Source organism: Oncorhynchus nerka, linkage group LG18 (genome assembly GCF_034236695.1).
Source record: "Oncorhynchus nerka isolate Pitt River linkage group LG18, Oner_Uvic_2.0, whole genome shotgun sequence".
Taxonomy (NCBI): domain Eukaryota; kingdom Metazoa; phylum Chordata; class Actinopteri; order Salmoniformes; family Salmonidae; genus Oncorhynchus; species Oncorhynchus nerka.
In genome coordinates, this window is record NC_088413.1 from 65,586,258 (window position 1) to 65,597,519 (window position 11,262).

The window sequence follows — 11,262 nt, forward strand, 5'->3', positions numbered from 1 at the left end:
GACTGCGTGGCCACGCACGCCTCCAACTCAATCATCAAGTTTGCGGACGACACAACAGTGGTAGGCTTGATTACCAACAACGACGAGACGGCCTACAGGGAGGAGGTGAGGGCCCTGGGAGTGTGGTGTCAGGAAAATAACCTCACACTCAACGTCAACAAAACTAAGGAGATGATTGTGGACTTCAGGAAACAGCAGAGGGAACACCCCCCTATCCACATCGATGGAACAGTAGTGGAGAGGGTAGCAAGTTTTAAGTTCCTCGGCATACACATCACAGACAAACTGAATTGGTCCACTCACACTGACAGCGTCGTGAAGAAGACGCAGCAGCGCCTCTTCAACCTCAGGAGGCTGAAGAAATTCGGCTTGTCACCAAAAGCACTCACAAACTTCTACAGATGCACAATCGAGAGCATCCTGGCGGGCTGTATCACCGCCTGGTACGGCAACTGCTCCGCCCTCAACCGTAAGGCTCTCCAGAGGGTAGTGAGGTCTGCACAACGCATCACCGGGGCAAACTACCTGCCCTCCAGGACACCTACACCACCCGATGTTACAGGAAGGCCATAAAGATCATCAAGGACATCAACCACCCCGAACCACTGCCTGTTCACCCCGCTATCATCCAGAAGGCGAGGTCAGTACAGGTGCATCAAAGCTGGGACTGAGAGACTGAAAACAGCTTCTATCTCAAGGCTATCAGACTGTTAAACAGCCACCATTGAGTGGCTGCTGCCAACACACTGTCATTGACACTGACCCAACTCCAGCCACTTTAATAATGGGAATTGATGGGAAATGATGTAAATATATCACTAGCCACTTTAAACAATGCTACCTTATATAATGTTACTTACCCTACATTATTCATCTCATATGCATACGTATATACTGTACTCTACATCATCGACTGCATCCTTATGTAATACATGTATCACTAGCCACTTTAACTATGCCACTTTGTTTACTTTGTCTACATACTCATCTCATATGTATATACTGTACTCGATACCATCTACTGTATGCTGCTCTGTACCATCACTCACTCATATATCCTTATGTACATATTCTTTATCCCCTTACACTGTGTATAAGACAGTAGTTTTAGAATTGTTAGTTAGATTACTTGTTGGTTATCACTGCATTGTCGGAACTAGAAGCACAAGCATTTCGCTACACTCGCATTAACATCTGCTAACCATGTGTATGTGACAAATAAAATTTGATTTGATTTGATTTGATTTGAAACATACGCACACACGCTCTCAGTCGCACACACACACTCTCAGTCACACACACACAGCTCAGATCAATGCTACAATAGCAGGTTCTAGACAGGGAGCCTTTGTTAGGCCAACAAAAAGTATTCATCATTTGACCACTTATTGCTTGCCCTTCGACTAAACAAATCAAACTCTGAACAGAGGAATCCTGCCATGTTTGTTTCAGTTAACAATTGGAGTACTTTTTTTTTGACGTGTAAAAACTCCCTTTGAATTGGTGAGATTGTGCTTGTGATATTAAGCGATTGATTTCTTTTCAAGACACTTTTTGGACCCCTCCATAGGGGGAAGATAGTTTCAGTTTAAAGAAACAAATCTATTGGTAAATCTATTGCAGACAGGTTCCAATGAACACACAATCATGGAACCTCATCAAAAAAGATAACATGATTTATATTCTGAGTTCGAAACTTTACTTCACTGCAGTCTTACTGTATGATAGAACTACATCTGGCTGAATGAGATATGACCAAACTTACCAAACAAACAAACCCATTATTATGGTACTACGCTTCAATACCCCTGTTTTGGCTGTTTACTGTTATAATGAGTACATATCGCAGAGATGTGAATAGTTACCCACTTGGGGTATTGAACTCACAATCTTTTGTTGCAGGCCTACAACACAGTCACACATGATACAACACACCTCCATGATAACCAGACTGCCACTGGTTTAATTTAACAGTGCACTGACCGGGCAGCGTGAGGTAGAATCTTTAGCCATGTTAGCTAACACACGCTAGTGTGAAGAGTGTGACTGGTGTGGAAACAAAGAACAACATGTACCAGCCATCAGACTATATTCCAATACACAGGTGGAGCTCAATGGATGGCCTTAAAATGGGTTTAATACATGTGTTTTATTTACAAGTGACAATTTGGCAAAGTAAAGGTTGGATGGAAATAAAAATCTCTCTGTTGAATGTAGTCTATAAACTCAGTCTATAACACACTTACTTCCTTATAGATTATACGTTCTGCCTTGTATTGGATAATCAGTCATCCAAGTTGTTTCAGTTTCCAGTTCTATATAGACACACACACACAATCACAGACACGCACACTGATAAGGGAGAACTTACTGATATTGGCCTCACGCAAACTGTGGAAGAGATGTGGGTCTGTTGTTTCAAATAGCCAAGCTAAGATAAAGAGGTTGAGACACAGACAGATGGACAGACGGATAGAGATAGAGACCAGTGGCAGTCAGTGCTGTTTAAGATGAGGGGGGGGGGGATTATGAGCATGGCCTTATTTCTATTAAAGCATATTGGATGACTGTCATTCATATTCCGTTCACCCAGTTCAATATAACAGCGATAGGTTTAGGCTACTACATGATACTAACAGTATATCCATCATGAGGTTACTACAACCTAGCCTATAAATGAAAGTTCACAACGTAGATGCACACAAGTCGAGAGACAAATTTGAGGTGACATACTGACACATGGACTGAGGTGACATTCAATACAGCCTTGCACACTCTTGCTTGCTTAGTCCAACAGTTACAAACGAGAGTTTCTATTGGACAAATGTAGGTATGTTTATCCCCACTCTGTTCCATTTGCTTCCATTGATGAAACTTTTTGAAACAGAATCAGCGGAATGATCAGGCATAAACACAGATCACTTTCATAGAAGCCAAGTTGTATTCCTTCTCACATGTGCTCTCCTCCTCTCACTTCATGCACAACACATCAGCTGTATGTGACCAGGTGGAAAAAACTTTCCAAACCGCTACACACAGCCTACATCGTTGTCATCATATTTGCTAAAGTAAAGTCATAGTCAGAATAGCTAAATAACTCTACCTACATGTACATATTACCTCAATTCCCTCGACACCAGTGCCCCTGCACATTGACTCTGTACCGGTACCCCCTGTATACATCCCCGCTATTGTTATTTACTGCAGCTCTTTAATTATTTGTTATTCTTATCTTCTTTTTTTTTTCTTAAAACTGCATTGTTGGTCAAGGGCTTGTAAGTAAGCATTTAACTGTAAGGTCTACCTACACCTGTTGTATTTGGCGCATGTGACAAATAACATTTGATTTGAAATGTGATTTTAATGGAACTAACAAGTTAGTAAACCTGCTACAATCATGCAGTAATGTTACAGTGTACAGTCAGTAAGCAGTTACACCTGCGGTCCCCGGTGGCACTAAATTTGTCAAACCAGAAGCTTACCTTGACTTGGAAGAGTTCCAGTGTTGTGTTGGATAGACATAGCCAGCTAGCTAACATAGCATCCCTCTGTTTGAACAGGATGTTTCAGTAGGATGAACTAGTTAGCTGCATTTGCTAGCCAAGTACGCAAAACTGAAAGTGACATATATCTCTCTCTCTATTTCTCTTTTTCTTCTGCTTCATTTTTGAAGAAATTAATTTGTTTAAAACTGTTCAACTATTGTCTTTCTCTCTCTTTGAATTAAGGACTCACAACATTTTATGCACTGCAGTGCTAGCTAACTGTAGATTATGCTTTCAGTACTAGATTCATTCTCTGATCCTTTGATTGGGTAGATAACATGTCAATTCAAGCTGCAAGATCTCTGATAAGTTGGAGGACGTCATCCGGAAGTTGTCATAATTACTTTGCAAGTCTATGGAAGGGGGTGAGAACCAATACTCCTAGGTTTTGTATTGAAGTCAATGTACCCAGAGGAGGACGGAAACCAGCTGTCCTCCGGCTACACCATGGTGCTACCCTACAGAGTGCTGGGGAGGCTACTGTAGACATTCTTTGCAAAATAGTGTTTTTAATAAATTATTAGGTGACATGTGATTATGTTTAGTATAGATTTATCTAAAAAGGATAACTTTTTAAATGTTTATAAATACATGTTTTTATGAAATTCACTGAGGAGGATGGTCCTCCATTCCTCCTCTGAGGAGCTTCCACTGATAGAGAGAGGGGTGGGAAGAGAAAGAGAGAGACACACAGAAAAGGAGGGAGAGAAAGGGAGCGTGTGTATGGCTGGCACAGGTAGAGTGCTACACTTGAAGAAAAAAGGCGTTATCTGGAACTTAAAAGGATTCTTCTCCCCTCCTTTTCCAGCTGTCTCCGTAAGATAAACCCTTATTGGTTGCAGGTAGAACCCTTTTGGTTTTAGGTAAAAACCCTTTTGGGGTCCATGTAGAACCATTTCCACAGAGGGTTCTACATGGAACCCAAAAAGGTACTACATAAAACCAAAAAGGGTTTTACCTGGAGCCAAAAAGGGTTAAAAAATACTTTTTTAACCCTTTTTTATAAGACTGTAGAGGACAGCGACAGCTCCTCTAAGTAGAGCAGTTCCACCTGGCACCTGGGGACCTCACCCATATCCCCAGAAACCGCTGGCACGGCACCGCTGGGGCCCCTCTCTACCCCTCTGTCTCTTTTTGTCTACCTCCCTCCCCTCCCCTCCTTTTCTACCGCTCTGTATCTTTCTCTCTACCTACCTCCCCTCCTTCTCCACCCTCTGTCTCTTTCTCCTTACCTCCATCCCCGCCTTCTCTACCCCTATGTTTACTTCTCTCAACCTCCCTTCCCTCTCTATATTGCCTACACATTAATGGGTTTTTCTTTATTTTAATATTTTCTGCATTGTAGAATAATAGTGAAGACATCAAAACTATGAAATAACACATATGGAATCATGTTGCAACAAAAAATTGTTAAACAAATCTAAATAGAGTTGAAGTCGGAAGTTTTCATACACCAAATACATTTAAACTCAGTTTTTCACAATTCCTGACATTTAATTCTAGTAAAAACTCCCTTGCTTAGGTCAGTTAGGATCACCACTGTATATTAAGAATGTGAAATGTCAGAATAATAGTTTTATTTCTTTCATCACATTCCCAGTGTGTCAGAAGTTTACATACGCTCAATTAGTATTTGGTAGCATCGTTTAACTTGGGTCAAACATTTCGGGTACCCTTCCACAAGCTTCCCACAATAAGTTGGGTGGATTTTGGCCCATTCCTCCTGACAGAGCTGGTGTAACTGAGTCGGGATTGTAGACCTCCTTGCTCACACACGCTTTTTCAGTTGTGCCCACAAATTTACTATGGGATTGAGGCCAGGGCTTTGTGATGGCCACTCCAATACCTTGACTTTGTTGTCCTTAAGGCATTTTACCACAACTTTGGAAGTATGCGTGAGGTCATTGTCCATTTGGAAGACCCATTTGTGATCAAGCTTTAACTAACTGATGACTTGAGATGTTGCTTCAATATATCCACACAATTTTCTTTCCTCATGAAGCCATCTATTTTGTGACTTCCACCAGTCCCTCCTGCAGCAAAGCACCCCCACAACATGATGCTGCCACCGCCGCGCTTCATGGTTGGGATGGTATTCCTCGGCTTGCAAGCCTCCACCTTTTTCCTCCAAACATAACGATGGTCATTATGGCCAAACAATTATATTTTTGTTCCATCAGACCAGATGACATTTCTCCAAAAAGTATGATCTTTGTCCCCATGTGCAGTTGCAAACCGTAGTCTGACTTTTTTAAGGCAGTTTTGGAGCAGTGGCTTCTTCCTTGCTGAGCGGCCTTTCAGGTTATGTCGATATAGGACACATTGTACTGTGGATATAGATACTTTTGTACCTGTTTCCTCCAGCATCTTCACAAGGTCCTTTGCTGTTGTTCTGGGATTGATTTGCATTTTTTGCACCAAAGTACGTTCATCTCTAGGAGACAGAACGCGTCTCCTTCCTGATTTGTATGTGGTCTAATGGTATTTATACTTGTGTACTATTTGTTTGAACAGATGAACGTGGTACCTTCAGGCATTTGGAAATGAACCAGACTTGTGGAGGTCTACAATTTCTTTCTGAGATCTTGGCTGATTTCTTTTGATAGCCCCATGATGTCAAGCAAAGAGGCACTGAGTTTGAAGTTAGGCCTTGAAATACATCCACAGGTACAACTCCAATTGACTCAAATGATGTAAATTAGCCTATCAGAAGCTTCTAAAGCCATGACATCATTTTCTGGAATTTTCCAAGCTGTTTAAAGGCACAGTCAACTTAGTGTATGTAAACTTAGTGTATGACCCACTGGAATTGTGATACAGTGAATTTTAAGTGAAATAATCTGTCTGTAAACAATTGTTGGAAAAATGACTTGTGTCATGCACAAAGTAGATGTCCTAACCGACTAAAACTATAGTTTGTTAACAAAAAAATTGTAGAGTGGTTGAAAAACAAGTTTTAATGACCTAAGTGTGTGTAAACGTAGGACTTCAACTGTATATTTCATATTTGAGATGCTTCAAAGTAGCCACCCTTTGCCTTCAAAACAGATTTGCACACTCTTAGCATTCTCTCAACCAGTTTCATGAGGTATTCTCTTGGAATGCATATAAATTAACAGGTGTGACTTGGAAAGAAATTCAAAAAATTTACTTTTATCTTCTTAATGAGCCAATTAGTTGTGTTGTGACAAGGTAGGGCTGGTATACAGAAGGTACCCCTATTTGGTAAAAGACCGAGTCCATATTATGGCAAGAACAGCTCAAATAAGCAAAGAGAAATGACAGTCCATCATTACTTTAAGACATGAAGGTCAGTCAATCTGGAAAATTTTGGAAAAACTTTGAAAGTTTCTTCAAGTGCAGTCGCAAAAACCATCGAGCGCTATGGTGAAACTGTCTGTCATGAGGACCGCCACAGGAAAAGGAAGACCCAGAGATACCTCTGCTGCAGAGGATAAGTTCATTATACCAGCCTCAGAAATTGCAGCCCAAATAAATGCTTCATGGAGTTACAGCAACATACACATCTCAACATCAACTATTCTGAGGAGATGGTGTAATTCAGGCCTTCATGGTCGAATTGCTTGGTCTGATGAGTCCAAATTTGAGATTTTTGGTTCTAACCGCCATGTCTTTGTGAGACGCATAGTAGGTGAATGGATGATCTCTGCATGTGTGGTTTCCACTGTGAAGCATGGAGGAGGAGGTGTGATTGTGTGGGGGTGTTTTGCTGGTGACACCGTCAGTGATTTATTTAGAATTCAAGGCACACTTTACCAGAATGGTTACCACAACATTCTGCATCGAAACGCCATCCCATCTGGTTTGTGCTTAGTGGGACTATCATTTGTTTTTCAACAGGACAATGACGCAACACACGTAAAGGGTGTGTAAGCCTACAGTATTTGACCAAGAAGGAGAGTGATGGAGCGCTGCATCACATGACCTGGCCTCCACAGTCATCTGACCTTAAGCCAATTGAGATGGTTTGGGATGAGTTGGACCGCAGAGTGAAGGAAAATCAGACAACATGTGCTCAGCATATGTGGGAACTCCTTCAAGACTGTTGGAAAAGCATTGCCTACTTTGAAGAATCTCAAATATTAAATATATTTTGATTTGCTTAACACTTTCTTGGTTACTACATGATTCCATATGTGTTATTTCATAGTTTTGTTGTCTTCACTAATAGTAGAAAATAGTAAAAATAAAGAAAAACTCTTGAACAAGTAGGTGTGTCCAAACATTTGAATGATACTATAACTATGAACGGGAGGAAAAATGTGATGTTCAGATCTAACTTACATCTCATTCTGTAAATGATGTTAGGAAGGATCTCATTTAAGATAAGTTGCAAATCTTTGCTCATAATGCCCAAAAATGATTCTTTAGTGAATTGTGGGTATCTCTGCCCTAAATCCAGACAGCGTATACGGCTATAGTCTTCAGTTGTTTACCACTGTCTGTGTTTCATCCCGTAAGAAGGTGCTGCCCCACTCTTGTAGTGACCTAATTTTCCCACTCGGCCCAGCGTTTTCTGATGTGAGCCGTTCTAAAATAGCTCTGTACAGCAAAGCGTGGCTCATTTCTATCTTGCATAACTGACTCAACATTCCTTTGCGCTGCCTCGCCGCCATTGAGAAGTTACACTGAGTATCAGGCTGTAGATGTTACACATTACTGATATATGCAAAATATAAAATACTACAAATACAGACCACAAAAACATTCAAATCTAGATATAAATGATCAGCTTTGAAAAAGCAAACGGATATCACATTTTCAGCTTTACAGACTCTCCATGTCTGTGTTTTTCTCTGTACTGTATACTCCCACTTATTTTGTATCGTTTTCTCTGAGATAATGAGGATTCATATTTCAGAAAATCATTATTTCACTGATTGCTGTGCCTCTATATCAAGGTCTACTGGGCACCCTCAGACTATATTGGAGAAAAATGAAACTGATGGAACAGATGATTATTTGATCTGTAAAAATGCTGTGTGTGCTTTGTAGTGGTCAGAGTAGACTGCTCGAAGGAGAATGTGTTTTAAAACACGAAAGAAATTGGGCTCTCATTGAAATGATGGATCTCTTATTGTTCTTAACGCTGGGTTTGTTTCTGTTGTTGGTTCCCAGGAGTGTAGGAAGGGTTGTCTCTTCATCCTATGGTGTACTGACTGTATATGGCAGAGGGAGGGATGATTCTCTATCCCGCTCTGGTTTTGCAACTCTAAGCCCTCTCAGGGGATTGGACCGCTCCAGGGCTGATTTGGAGCGTGAAGGGCGCTCCAATCTGAGGCGTTTACACAGACCATCCTACTGCTGCCCTCTGGTCTCTTCTGCTACAACACACACACACACGCACGCACGCACGCACGCACGCACGCACACACACACACACACACACACACACACACACACACACACACAAGCACACACACATGCACACGCACACACACACTCACATGCGCGTTCACTAACACACGCACACATTTGCTAACATACATGTACATGCACAAGCACGCAGTGGCACACACACACACACACACACACACACACACACACACACACACACACACGCACACAAACACACACACACACACACACACACACACACACACACACACACACACACACACACACACACACACACACACAATCTTGAAAAGATGAAAGTAATGTTCCCCCAACCTTTAAACCCTTGGCCTGACATCAGACTTCCCTGAATACTGGGCCACAAAGAAGATTCAACTGTAAATCTGACTGGTGATGTCAGAAATGGCCAGATTGGAATGATGCAAGCCAGATGTCTGCATGTCAGATGTAGAATATACATTATGTCTTGGTGGTTATTTCTATGAAGATTGTGAATGACAACAGAATATGATATATTTCCTCAAGTACTGATGAAAGCAGCAGCGTTCTACAAATCCACTATTTTCCATGTAAGTCTCTGCATTGCTGTAACATCCCATATAGTACACACGGCAGTGTCTCTTCCTGCATACAGTGCAGTTTATTAGTCCTGACGTGACTGAGGCTCAGTATGGTATGACGGCCTGTCTGTCCCCTCGCTGCAGTGTGGAAAGGGCTGCCTGTCAGGCAAGGGGCACAACATACACACACGGACACACTCCAGTACATAGACACACACACGCACACAGACAGAGAAACACACACCCACACTCACACATAAACATACACAGAAACACACACACACGCACGCACGCACGCACGCACGCACGCACGCACGCACGCACGCACACACACACACACACACACACACACACACACACACACACACACACACACACTGAGGCGAGGGCCTGGCTGGTGTTGGTTGTGTGTGACTGGCGGGACACACCTGTCAGCAGTGGTCTATAGGCATGGGCCTGATGCTATCTTACGGGTGGCTAGGCTGTGATGTTATGTGACGGCTGTGTGTGTGTGTGTGTGTGTGTGTGTGTGTGTGTGTGTGTGTGTGTGTGTGTGTGTGTGTGTGTGTGGTGACTGTCTGGGTGAGTCACTGTTATGCCTCTGCTCCCCCACAGAGGACCCTGTCACAGCCTGGTGGTCTGTGTGTGTGTGTCTGATCAAGACTGTGGTTGTATATATCTTACAATGACGCTGCAATATACAGAAACATTATTTGGTATCATATGGCATGGGATAAGCATGTCAGAACGCAGCACAAAGCTCTAATCTGTTTTAGTGATACACTTCATAAGGAGTCTGATTATTATGCAAATCGTGGTGCTGTCAGTGTGATTTAGCATATTGTATAAGCTAAGCTTATAGCATGCTTTCTCATAGAGCAGATAAATAGTTATGTTATATTTTGCTACAGAGACACAGAGAGAGACAGTATTGTTAAATCATGTGACCTCAGCAGCCCAGCACATGCATGGGATTAGATATGCAGAATGGCTTCCAGCATTACCGTGCATGTATAATTAGCCGATATGCTGCTTGCAGCTGATAATTCTGCAAAACAATGTTTTAGGGGGAGAGTGACAAATTCCCAATGAAGTGTGAAAAATAGTGATTGAAAGGGGCTGTGGTTGTAAGCCAACAGCATCCTGTCTGCCCTGCTCTGCTCTCCCCAGACTATACACACAGAGAAAGCCAATATGGAGCCAATATGTTGCCAATATGGAGCCATCTACCACGCACTGTAAATAGCCATCCATTTTATTCTGTCATACACAGACAGAAGGACCACAATCAGTGAATCCATGATGGAAAAACAGAACACAACATCCTGTTTGACAAACAGAGTGAATCCATTAGAGTTTTCACTTAATCATTGTCAACCAAATGGCACCGAAGAGTAACCAAAGAAAAATAATAAACAGACAATTATTTTTTTCTTTGTGTTTTATACAATATATGAAAGTATGCTTATATATTGGCAGAACTTCATTCAGCTCATTAGCGATAGAGTAGAGTAGAGTTAGAGACAATAGCAATTGGAATAGAAGACCTGTAGTGCTGAATACAGGGTTGGGTTGAATCGGCGTACGGTAGTTTCAGTAGTTCAAAGCAGAAGATTCTCTCTGGTTTCATTCTGTCCTCTGAGGCCTGCTGCATGGAACATGGAGCCCTTACCGCAGAGAGAGAGAAAGAGAGCAAGGGAGAAAGAGTGCATATTTGTATGTATGTGTGTGTGTGTGTGTGTGTGTGTGTGTGTGTGTGTGTGTGTGTGTGTGTGTGC